This window comes from the organism of the source record quoted next, unplaced genomic scaffold (genome assembly GCF_019419815.1).
Source record: "Pyrus x bretschneideri cultivar Hongxiangsu unplaced genomic scaffold, Pyrus_bretschneideri_v1 Contig25, whole genome shotgun sequence".
NCBI lineage: Eukaryota > Viridiplantae > Streptophyta > Magnoliopsida > Rosales > Rosaceae > Pyrus > Pyrus x bretschneideri.
This window is the reverse complement of record NW_025999557.1, coordinates 2,666,806-2,680,377: the sequence shown is the minus strand read 5'-3', so window position 1 is coordinate 2,680,377 and position 13,572 is coordinate 2,666,806. Positions and strand designations below refer to the sequence as shown.

Genomic DNA, 13,572 nt, shown 5'->3' with positions numbered 1-13,572 from the left:
TTGTAATTCTCTAGCTGATTAGAATTAGTGAAATAATTTATGAGCTTAAGTGTGCATTCACTTGAGTTGTAACACTGCCAAGTGTGAGGTTCAAAGATGTAAGGTAAATAATGCCATGTGTGATGATCCTAGAAAATAGTTAGATGTGTGGTTGAGATCACTTTGTGATGTCCAAGGATCCGGCTGTTTTTTGCTAATGGTAATATTCTCTTGTGAGAGAGAGAGATAGATGAGAGAATGTCAAATTAAGAAGGATTTTCCTCGACTGCATTCTGCAGAGCAGCGAGGACCTACATTCTGTGTGATTTTCTTCATCCTTTCATTTTCATTATTAATCATCTTCCTCCCAGTCCTCATATTCATTGAGGTTTCATAAACCAGAATCAAAGAAGCACTAACAAATTCTTTTCCAGATGTAGTATGTCAGTACAAAAGGAAACAAGGGTGAGGAGAAAGAGGTAGGCATTAACATGGTTCGAATGAAGTTTTTGATATAATAGTTTTTTTATCTATCTTAGTTAAAAAACCAGCCTAAATTTCCTTAGTAACTAAAGAGTAACATTAGGAAGAGAAGCTGACAAGTTGTTTTTCAGCCAAGCAGGTATACGTCCAGTCAGTAAGTTTCCAGTTAAGAATCTAAAAATAATGAATACAGAAAAACTCAGTAAAAAATATAGCGTTTGTTCTTAGGAATTTCTTTGTAAAGGTTTGAAAATTTGAGTTTGCCAACTCTGGGTGCATTAGATCATTGCTTCCATCTGAAAGACACATCTAAGGGTGATCACCTTATGTCAGTCAATTGTATGAGTAGTAATGACTCTAATGAATAAACTAAGTTTTGTTGCAGTTTAACCGGTGGCTCGTAATTATAGTAATTGTGATTGGAAATACTTCCAGCTTGTCAGGCTGGGGTGTAACAAAACCATTGAAGAATGTCTGCGTGAATTTCATATAAGAAAGACTAGATTGGTCATTCCAATTGCGTACATATAATCCGCTTTTGCTAGACTAGCGAAGGTGCTTGGAATTTCTCCGGTCAGCTGGTTAAAGCTGAGGTGTCTGCGCAAACAAATAGCAAATGCAGTTTAGGTATGCTCTCAGCAGAGAGGGAATTGTCATCTGAAAAAGATGTTCTCTTAATAAATACAGAAACTTAATGTCCCTCCAACATCGTCTAAGTCACTTTAATAATCCTTAAATTAGTAGAATCACATCTAGAAGAAATTATTTTATCTGAAGTCGGAAAAAATTGGGACGAATATGTTTGTACTTACAAAGTTTTCAATTTAGTCATTTGCCCAAGATATTGAGGTAGCCGTCCAACAACAGAAACACCAAAGCTTTGAGTTTACTGAAGACTTCTGGTACGGACAGAAATTGTGTGTCATGGAACCATTAACTCACAGTGTCTTCATGTTTTTCATCTTATCAAGCGAAGGAATGGGTGATTCAGGTCCACTCAAGGCAGTGATTCTCCTGCATGTTAAAATTGGCCCATGAACATAAACTACGCATTTCGCTAATCGTTTTGTATTTATAAATAGAGACGAGATATACTAACAAGTCAGTCAAGCTTGTCAAAAGAGAAATGCCAGAAGGAATTGGCCCTGTCAAACCGCTAGCCTGAATCAATCTGTTTCAACGAGTCATAATAATATTCAGAATCAAATAGCAGAAATATGATACACAAAAGAAAAACACCCACAGTTTTTCAAGATTTGTCCAGTTCCCAATAAAATCAGGTATCTGCCCGGAAAAGTGACTGTCACTAACCCGACTGCGTAATGATTGGAAAAGGGAAAATACTACAAATTAGTATCAGAAAGCAATACAAAAATTGTATAAGTGCTCAGGAAACCTTTAAGAAGAAAGAACCACAGAAGCTTACAAGTCCTTCATTTTGGTAAGCATTGCAAATGTTTTTGGCAACTCCCCGCTAAAGTTGTTTGAGGAAAGCAGCCTAAGTATGAAACAGATATAACAATATATCAATGATGAAGAAGTAGATGATTTACTGGTGAAAACATCTTGAATTTGTCTGCAAGAAATAAAATTCCAAATAAACCAAATACTTTTTAACACGGTAAATTTTGAATAGGACTCGTACATTCTTTCTATACAAACAAGCTCTTGAGGGAGAGGCCCAGAGAAATTATTGATACCGATGTCCCTATACAAACAAACTCAATTCCATTGATTAAAAAAACATCATTAAGGATCATCATAGAATCAAATGGGGTAAGCAAGAAACAAATGCGCAATCAACACTCACAAACTCTTCTGGGTGGTGATGTCTCCGAGCTCTTTGGGGATAGAACCTGTCAAACGATTTTCAACAAGGGATCTGCATCAAAAACTATAGTCTTAAGATCACTTTTATCAAGCCTCAACAACATTAACATGTTCGTCAATACGAAAGCAATGAAACCCATGTGTCGATTCAATATTTATGATTCAAACGCCTCATGACCACGGAAGCTCATTATCATGAACAAAATCCAATGTAGTAGATTCATAGATTAAGAAAGAAATGGCTGAAGAACATTGGAGTGACCAAATAAAGTAACAAGAACATGACATGAACATCAAACACAAAAATGTATGCAGTGTGACAGAAGACAGTACATGTTCAGAAGTGTAAAAGAGCTCCATTCTGGAGGGATGGTATGTTAGGATATATATACACGTGTAACAATTGTATTGGAGGACTGCAGAGTTAGTTATATGTGTGCTGTATTTATAAGTGAGGTCGGCCACAGTTGCAATGTAATGAAAAACAGAAAATTTCCCTCCTCTTTCTCTCTCTAAGTTTGTTCTCTCTCTTCGATACGTTTCTTCTCTAGTGTTTTCTCTGTATTACATATATTAGGGTTGTTATCATGGTATCATCGCCGACAATGGCTAATGTCGTCGTCTGACGATCTTGGTGACCGCTGCTTCCGCTTTCCTTTGTTCCGATGATCGGTGGAGTTCTGTTGTTTGGTCGTCGTCGGAGGTCTCTGGTTGGAGCTCGTTGTCGTCGTCGGAGTTCTCTGGTTGCCGATCGTTGGTTACTCAAACCCTAGATTTTGGGGATTTCTGGGTCCAGTGGCAACTTGTCGTGGTGGTGAACGGTATTTGTCTCGTTTTCTGCTCTCTTGCTTCTTGTTGTTCGTATTTTTCGTAGATCTGGCTGTGATTTGAAGTGTTGATCAGTTGTTGATCCTTGTCGATTGTTGATTTCTTGCGGAGTTGTTGGTGTGTCGGTTGATTGCTTGTGGATTGTTGAAGGATATTGCTTGTTACGATTTGTTGATTTCTTCGCTATGGTGACTGCTGCTCAATTAGCTCTCACTCAATCGCCTATATCTTCGTTGATACCTAGTGTTGGTAATACTGTGACTGTCAAGTTAGATGATGCTAACTATGTTACTTGGAACTTCCAAATTGAGTTGCTTTTAGAGGGCAATGGTATTATGGGCTTTCTTGATGATTCTATACCTTGTCCTGCAAAACACAATATCATTGAAACTGTTGATGGCAATGTGGTTGATACTTCTTCTGTCACTGATGCTTTCAAAGTTTGGAAAATTCATGACAAAGCATTAATGACGCTTATCACTGCAACCTTGTCTACTGCTGCGTTATCTTGTGTGATTGGGTGTCAAAATTCCAAGGAGATGTGGGATAATTTGAAGGAGAGATTCTCTAGTAGGACTAGAACAAACATTGTGCAGATGAAAATTGATTTACAGAACATTAAGAAAGGGGCAGAATTTGTTGATCTTTATCTTCAAAGGATCAAAGATTGCAGGGATCAGCTTGCTGCTGTGGGTGTAGTTATTTCCGATGAAGACATTGTGATTGTTGCTCTTCGAGGTTTACCTCCTGAATATAACACTATTAAGGCGGTTATTCGAGGAAGAGAAAATCTCGTTTCTTTGAAAGAGCTACGATCTCAGTTAAAAGCTGAAGAAGCAACCCTTGAGGAAGTTTTTAAACAGCCACTGATGACTGCCATGTATGCTCATGGTTCTGGTTCTATGTATGAATTAGGAGGATCATCTGGTGTCAAATCTTCTTCTTCTGATACATTCCCTAGTAGTTCATCCTCATGTCCGTTTCCTCCAGGTCCTCCAATGGTTCAAGGAGTTCAGCAGTTTCCTCCAGGTCCTCAAATGCCTCAAATGGTGCCCGGGGTTCAGCTGTCTAACTTTGCTCCAATGGTCTCTTCCCCACAACTGAGTCCACCACCTCAGTACTCACAGTTTCAGCAGTTACCTTTTTCAGGACCATATGCATTTGTCTCTCAAACAGGATCTGGTACATACAATAATTTCAGGGGGAATAATTTCAAGTATAAAGGCAATGGGAAGAAGTTTCATTCTGGTTTTCAAGGGTCTCAGTCTCAGTCTCAGCCTAATTTTCAGACTTTCAACACTCCAATGTCATCAGTGCCGCCTTATAATCCTATACTTCTTTGTCAGATTTGTGACAAAAAGGGTCACTCTGCCCTCCATTGTTTTCAACGTGGTTGTCAAATCTGTAATCGGGTTGGTCACACTGCAGCAACATGCTTTGATAAGGGTAGTCCTAATGCTTTGTCTCAGCCCATGTATTCTTCACAGTTTCAAGCTCCTGGTTTACCAGTTCAGCATCTGCATCCACAATACATATCTAATCCTTCTGTGGCTCAACCAGCTTCATCTCCAGTGGCTTTTCCTGCTCGGACTACTTCCTTACCTTCTGTCCCACAACAAGAGTACTGGTTGCTTGACTCGGGTGGTACCAATCATATGACCTCTGATATTTCGAACCTGCAAGCTGCCACACCATATCCATCCAATGAAACTGTTGCTGGAGCTAATGGTGAAGGTTTATTCATATCTTACATTGGACAATCTTGTCTTCCAACTAATTCTAATATGCTTCAGTTAAACAAAGTCTTATATGTACCACAGTTATCTCAACATTTACTTTCCATGTATCAGTTATGCAAAGACAATAATTGTCGATGCATTGTTGATGAGTTTTCTGTGTGTATATAGGACAAGGTCACCAACAAGGTGGTCTTCCAAGGACTGAGTAACAATGCTGTTTACCCCCTTCCTTTGTTCAAACAACCACACTTCAATCCTGCAGCTTATCTTAGACAGAAAGTGAATGCTTCTCTGTGGCATTGCAGATTGGGTCATCCCACCAACTCTGTAGTTCAATTAGCTCTTAGAAAGTCAGCTATTTCATTTCCTTGTAATTCCATACCTCAAACATGTATTCCTTGCTTACAAGGCAAGTTTACCAAATTGCCATTTCCTTCCCTAGCAGCCAAGTCTACTGTACCCTTTGAAGTCATTCACACAGATGTGTGGGGACCTGCACCAGTCATGTCAATAGAAGGTCATAGGTACTATGTGTTGTTTATAGATGAATGTACACGGTATGTGTGGATTTTTCCAATGATGAATAAAGCTGCAGTTTGTGCAATCTTCGTTCAATTTCATGCTTTTATTCAAAATTTCTTCTCTGCTTCTATAAAAGTGTTACAAAGTGATGGTGGTGGAGAGTTTGTTGGGTCTCTTTTTCAAAAATTCCTCAAAACCGCAGGTATTTTGCATCAAATGTCTTGTCCATACACTCCTGAGCAGAATGAGTTGGCTGAGCGTAAGAATAGACACATTGTAGAAACTGCACTTACTTTACTTCAAACAGCCTCTCTTCCTTCCAAATTTTGGTTTCATGTCTGTGCCACAGCCACTTATCTCATCAATCGCATGCCCACTTCTGTCTTACAAATGCAGTCTCCTTTTGAGATGTTGTATCATTCTCCACCTCGTCTTGATCATCTACGGGTGTTTGGGTGTGCTTGCTACCCCACTTTAAAACCCTATAGACACAATAAGTTAGCCCCCAAAACTACATAGTGCATCTTTCTAGGGTATGCTGCTCAATATAAAGGGTACATTTGCTATGCTATTCAGGATCACAAGATTATAGTTTCTAGGCATGTTGTCTTTGATGAGGATGTCTTTCCCAAGATTTTAATGCATTCATCTCCCTTATCATCACCTGTGTCATCCCCTCCAGTTACACATCTTAATACTTTTCTGCATTCTTTTATTGTTCCTTCCTTCGAAACCTCTCCACCTCGTCCTGTTACTCAGTCCTCCCTTCCAACACCTGGTGATCTTGTTCCTGATCCGAGTTCTTCATCTGTGGATATCGTTCCACAGTCATTGGTTGGTTCTGATCTGCATCCTGATGTCTCTATATCTCAAGTTCCAGAACTACAACATGTTGGTGTTCCTCAGCTTAATACACATCCGATGCAAACCAGATCTAAATCTGGTATTTTCAAGAAGAAGGTTCTTGTTGCTCAGGTTCTCCCTTCTTCTATCACAGAACCACAGTCTTACACAGCTGCTGCCAAGTCTGCTGAGTGGAGGGATGCTATGCAGGAGGAAATGTCCGCCCTAGTTAAACAGAAGACATGGAAGTTGGTCCCTCTTCCACCTCAAAAGAATTTGGTTGGTTGTAAATGGATTTTTAAGCTCAAACATAATCCTGATGGGTCTATTGCTCGTCACAAGGCCCGTTTGGTAGCTCAAGGGTTTTCTCAAGAAGCTGGCCTTGATTATTATGAGACATTCAGTCCGGTGGTTAAGCCAACCACAGTCCGTCTTCTGCTATCTTTAGCTGCAACTAAAGGCTGGAAGTTAAAACAACTCGATGTCAAAAACACTTTTCTCCATGGTTTTTTGGCTGAAGAGGTATATATGTGCCAGCCCCAAGGCTTTGTTGATTCTGATCACCCTGAGTTTGTCTGCAAATTGGAACGCTCACTTTATGGTCTCAAACAGGCTCCGCGAGCTTGGAATGATCGTTTTACCAGGTTCCTTCTCACTCTGGGATTTAAGTCTTCATATGCTGATCCTTCGTTATATGTGAAATATGATGGTCAATCTGTGGTTGTGTTATTACTACATGTTGATGATATCATTCTCACTGGTGATAGTGAGCTTCAAGTTCAATCTGTGATTGCTCAGTTAACCACTGAGTTTGATATGAAAGATCTTGGCCTTCTTCATTACTTTCTTGGTCTCCAAATTGACTATCTATCTCAGGGTTTCCTTGTGCATCAGTCCAAATATGTTTCTGATCTCCTCACTAAGACCAATATGATGGATAGCAAGCCATGTACTACTCCTTGTCATCCCCATCAGAAATTACTCAACACTGGCAGTTCTTTGTTTCCTGACCCCAGTTTGTATCGGAGTATTGTTGGGGCTCTTCAATATTTGACGTTTACGAGACCGGATATTGCTTATTCCGTGAATCAGGTCTGTCAGTTCATGCAATCACCTCTGGAAAGTCACTTTGTTGCTGTCAAACGCATTTTGAGATATCTCAGAGGAACCATGAATCTTGGGTTATGTTTTCGACCGAGTTCCTTGACTATTAACGCATACACCGATGCTGATTGGGCTGGTGATCCCAATGATAGACGGTCAACCACAGGTTTTGTAGTGTTTTTGAGATGTAATCCCATCTCCTGGAGTTCAAAGAAACAGCACACTGTTAGTCGATCCTCCACTGAAGCTGAATACCGAGCTATGGCTACTACGACTGCAAAAGTTGTATGGTTGCAGCAATTGCTCTCTAATTTACATCTTACTTGTCCTGATATTCCTCTGCTTCACTGTGACAACATATCTGCAATGGCATTAGCTACAAATCCAGTCTTTCATTCCAAAGCCAAGCACATAGAAATCGACTGTCACTTCGTTCGTGAACGTGTTCAACAAGGTTCCATTGTTCTGCAATTTGTCGCATCTGCTGACCAACATGCTGATATACTTACCAAGGGCTTGTGTTTGCCTTTGTTTAGTTCTCATTGTAACAATCTTATGCTTGGTTGTTCCTCGCATAAGCTTGAGGGGGAATGTTAGGATATATATATATACACGTGTAACAATTGTATTGGAGGACTGCAGAGTTAGTTATATGTGTGCTATATTTATAAGTGAGGTCGGTCACAGTTGCAATGTAATGAAAAACAGAAAATTTCCCTCCTTTTTCTCTCTCTAAGTTTGTTCTCTCTCTTCGATACGTTTCTTCTCTAGTGTTTTCTCTGTATTACATATATTAGGGTTGTTATCATGGTACCGCTCACGTAGTTGCGGGTGAGATCACTGAAGGAGATAGAAAGAAACCAGTTATTGTCTCATTGACAACAGACATAAAGGTAAGCTATATATGAAATTAGAATAAACCATTTACAAGACTCAAAGTATTTTCTTTTTACATTAAATAATTTAAACTTGGACTGGCAAAAATGTACTTACATTTCTTGAAGATGGGTGAGATTTAGAATTCTGTGCAAATCCTGAGCTTTTAGAATTCTATGTTTCATCAGTAAACAGGTTTCAAAGATTAGTCGCAAATTAAAAGAGACCCATTACGCATCTATGCTGTGACTAAAAGGAAAAGATGCCTCAGAAGTGAGACCAAACAGGTAAAACACTAATTAATCACAGAAAATACTTACCTGTGGTAAAACACTAATTAATCACAGAAAATACTTACTTTTGGTCAGGTAGTTAAATAGGCAGAAGGAATTTTTCTTACTTGAAATCCAAAGGAAAAAGTCCAATTTCCTTTAAAAAAAAACAAAAACTGGAGCAATTACACAAACAGTAAATGTGCATTTGTCACAAGCACACTGTGAGTCATTCTTTCATTAACTATGTAACTAATAACTATGTCGATACAGAGTTGTATGTGTATAATAAGTATGCAAGAATCATGGTGACTATGAACAATTATACGTTGATCAAGTATGCAAGAATCAAGCCTAAATACAGCACAGCAGTAATACCAAGTCCTAACAACTCAGCATGCTATGGAACATCTATGCTGGCTCATACCCAGATCAGAAACTCATTGTCATAGTAATTGAGCAAATTGGTCACATCCCAGAACTCCATTTTGCAGATAAGTTAAGTTGAATTGCTGTACATGGTAGGGTTGAATGTTTCATTGTTCATTCAATAAGAGAAATAGATTAGTCTTTTTGCATTTTCTTCAATTTCAAGGCACAAGAAGATCTTATTAGATCAAGAAAAACTTCCAATTGGTTGCTGGTTGAAGAAAAAATAAAAAATCTGGAGGGGGTAAAGGATTGGAAAATGGAAACCCAACTAGTGTAAGTACGGCTAAGCCCGTTCTAGTGTAAGGTGGCCAAAGCCCATTTGGGAATTTTAAGATATATTCCAATTTTCTTCATAATTTTGTTCCATCAAAAAACTAAATTGGTCGAAATCCAAATTTTCAATCCCGACTTGCACGTCAAGAATAATTTATAGCTCTAAAAAATTTGATTCAATTTATTTTTATTTATGCCCCTTGTTTCGAAGAAATTTTTCCTTGTGACTGGAACACAGATGGTATACCATGTGTTTTTATACAAATGGTGGGAAATTGTATTTTTTAAGTTATTAATTTTTAACACAAATATCCTACTATTTGTATAGTAACACATGGTGTACCACCACATGTTCCAGTCACATTGAAAAATCTCTCATTGTTTCGTCAAAAACAAAATTTAACAGTGTGCATGAAAAGCAAAAGATAAGCGATAATCACTTTTCATAGCTCTAAGCTACTTCACTTTTCATACCTCTAAACAGTAGCAACATTTACTTACTTCACATGCACAATAAGAGCTTCAAAATTTTTACGCCACAAACCTAGGAAAAAATTTCAACATGTTAGGAAGAAGGTTCGGTACACTAAGTGTTATAATGCAAGTGGTTATAAATTTTTTTCATATATCCACTTATTTGTATTATGATATTAGGTGTACCGGGTCGGGGCGTGAGAAAATCACAAAGAAACAAACGAGCTCGACTGTGCTATTAAACTAAGGTCATCTTCAACCGAAGGGTCCAGAAGGCCAAATGGCCGAAAATAGCCCGAAAACCGTCCCCAAACGAGGGTTAGGCCAGAGGGCTCTGGAATCTGAGAGAGCCCCACGAAATCGAAGAAGGCTAGAGGGTTGGAGGGCTGGCTGCAAGCAGCCAGCTAGCCCGAGGCTGGCCAGAAAATTCAATTTTTCTGTCGGTTATAACCGACAGGAATGCTTAAGAAAAAAATTCAAATGCAACGGCTAGCTGACGTCAGTTAGCTGTTGCATTTGAAATTTTTTTTTTTATAGTTTTATTATTATTTTTTATTTACAAAATTTTTCCTATAACTTCTATTTTTAATATTTTTTTTAAATTCTATTTTTTCCTATAACTTTTATTTTACAAAATTTGTTTCTTTTTTTTTTTTAATTCTATTTTTTCCCATAACTTCTATTTCACATAGTTGCTTTATTTTATTTTAAATTCTATTTTTATCCTATAACTTCTATTTCACAAAATTTGTTTCATATTTTTTAAATTATATTTTTATCCTATAACTGGAATCAATTGGGCCTAGCTACCTTGCCCAACATAAGGTTGAATGAATGAATACGACGTGCCAAGTTGCCAATAGACAACTCGATGAGGCCCACACTAGGCCTTATAATTCCTACTTTATTTTGGAGGTTTCATGGGCATGGGGTTAGGGCTGGGGACATTTATAGTGAAAATTTGATTGATACTTATAGCGAATAGACGTGGGGTCCACAAAACCGAATTCCAACCATCTAATCAAACATATCTCCTCGCACATTTGTGAGCAGTTTAGATAGGACGAATTTATTATTTTTTAATATTTTTAATATAACAATAAATATCATGCTAAGAAAAATTTACAATATGATTCAACATAAATTTTATAAAGCTCCGTTTATATGAAGCTTTGTTTAATAAAAAAAAAATTGTTCAATATGAGTTATTCTCCTCTTTTACATGCATAGTTAATTTTCTTTGTAGGAGAAAACGCTCATTGAGAAGGAATTTTTTCAAGCTGCACACCAAATATCATATTATAAATAAAAATAATAATTTTTTTTTTTTTCATATTCTCTCACTTATTTATAACACTTAAATTATCCGTTTGAATATTGAACAACTACCAAATTTTCTGCTCGTTAAGATTCATTGACCTGGAAAAGTCTTCATGTAGATATCATACAATGTCACTGGATGGTACGTGGACGTAGACCTTTCTTGTTTTTTTTTATTAATGTTATTCGTATAACAAAGACTGAAAAACTTTGATCCTATCCTTCTCAACCTTTCACAACAAAAGGCGCCTAATCTGTACGTTGCTTTTTCTCTATTTTCTCAACTTTTTCTTTATATTTCTCTTAAAGGTGAATTGCCAATTTAATTCTTGAATTATCATATCAATGAAAATTAGGTCCCTAAACTATTTTTTTTAGAAAAATCAATCATTGAATTATAAAAATCTACCAATTACACCCCTAATATTATATTCTAAGCTACTATATTCAATTTTCCGTCAATTTAAATCACGTTACTTGCATGTGATACACATATGAAGGTAGATTGATAGTTTTTCATAAAGAAATAGTGTATGAAGTTAACTTTGGAGGGTAAATTGATAGTTTTTCATAAGAAATAGTGTAAGTTAGCTTCGGATGGTAAATTAGACGTTAAATTCGCAACCTATATGAAATGTTAAGGACTTAAAGGCAAGAAAATATCGGTATTGCACTTTAAAGTATGTCAAGTGACTTAAGTTGATGAAAAATTGGATAAAATAATTTTGAATATAATAGTAGGATGAAATTAGCAATTTTTAATGAATTTAAGGACTTATTTTACCAAAAAAATAATTCGAGGACCTAATTTTTACTAAAGTGATAGTTCAGAGACTAAATCGACACTTCACCCTTCTCTTAATAGTTCTATATATCATGAGATGGAACTCGTTCACAACACAACGATCAAACTGTTTATCCAGAAAAGAAAAATATAATGAGCAATTTTTAATGGCTTAAGAAATAAGGTAATCAATGACAATTCTATATAACCCAACGTTTATTTCCAACTTATGTTCTCTTTATCACATTAAGTTTTTTTTTTTTTTTAATAAACGATTATCTACACTAAGGCGTGGAAAAGTGGTCTAAACCTCATAATAAGTTAGCAATAATATGATTCAAATATGTCTTTGGCGAGAATCAAACCTTAAACCTCTCACTTACAAATAAAAATGGACTAAGTGACACATTAAGTACTTAAATTGGTGTTTATTGACGCAATAATCTCATATGCATATTATGTGCCAAATAAATTGAAAACAAAGAATCCTCTATTTCTCTCAGTAATCTATTATTAATGACACACCCCGACCTGACTCTAGGCGTGCTGGCCGTCACGTGAGGATGACGTAGTCATGTGCGCAGTGCGGAAGTGATAGTGATATGAATATGTGGGTAAATAAAAACAAAGCTAGCTAATTTACACTAGATAAATATATAAGTGCGTGTGGAGGTGTTTAAAGTATAGATACACATTCAGAGCATAGGTAACCTAGATGCAGTCCAGCAAGCTACGTATTAATTATACAAGACATGAAAGAATTTCCTACATTATTTGAAGTTTGTCAGAACCGCCGTAGAGTCCTCGTAAGCCACCAACACGAACGTCTAACTAGAACCTGGAGGGGTGCAAACAGAAAACGTGAGTAGGCAAAAACAAAGCTTTTTGAAACCATTTCTCTTTCCAAAAATAATAACCCTTCACCATAAAACCCGTATAATTTCCCATAAAATAATAATACATAGTATATAGAAATCATGCTTGAGAGCAATGAAAACCAAAGTATATGCCATGTCAAGTATCTCAATAATAAATATGTAAGCCAGGTGATGTGCATCAATATAAAACGATATGTCAACCGAAGTCACCTAACGTGACCTGTACGGCTGAACCTATAACTCATAAACCAATTCATGCACACGAGTCGGAACCACCTAATGTGGTCTGTACGATAGGCTGAGTGTAAATAAGTACGTTCAAGTGCTACGATCATGTGAAGGCTGTGCGATGAATCGTGGGTCACCTACAAGTCGAAACCACCTAATGTGGTATGTACGACAGGCTGTCACCAAACTTGGATCCAAGAAGAGCGTGCAGTGCGGAAGGTGAACGATCACGTGAAGGTTGTGCCCTGGCCTTAAGCGGGAGCACTAACATTGGGGGTGCAAGATCATGAGCTCTAAATACATCTACGTATAACCATACACAATGCAACCACTATCATTATACAATACTCACCTAAAACTTACCTAGGCCTCTGCAACGTCATACAATATTATGCATACCCATGCTAATGCATATACTAAAATGAAATGCAAGTATGACATGGCACTTAAAAAAAAACATAATTCCATTTAGATTAGTTTCTAGGAAAATGTAAAACATATATGCGTATATATAGAAAACCAAAAGCCCACTCACTGGTATGTAGCAGGGTCATAACCCCGAGTCTTGCTTGGCTACTCTTGTCCTCTAGAAACGTTTCACCTATTTGTGAAACAACTAGTTTAACGTTAATTCAAAAGTACATAACCAAAACTATGTAATAATTTCTCATACATTACTCAATTGGGGTGTTTGAATATACCCATCG

At 37.2% G+C, this 13,572-nt stretch overlaps 1 long non-coding RNA gene across 1 annotated transcript; it reads right to left on the bottom strand.

Moving 5' to 3' along the window:
- Nucleotides 1–1,573: 1,573 nt before the first annotated feature.
- On the bottom strand, nucleotides 1,574–1,963 carry LOC125478595. Its single transcript, XR_007259402.1, has 3 exons — nucleotides 1,889–1,963; nucleotides 1,706–1,777; nucleotides 1,574–1,633 (listed from the first exon to the last, which is right to left on the bottom strand). It is a non-coding gene; the product is annotated as an uncharacterized LOC125478595 (long non-coding RNA).
- Between the last annotated feature and the right edge of the window lie 11,609 nt (nucleotides 1,964–13,572).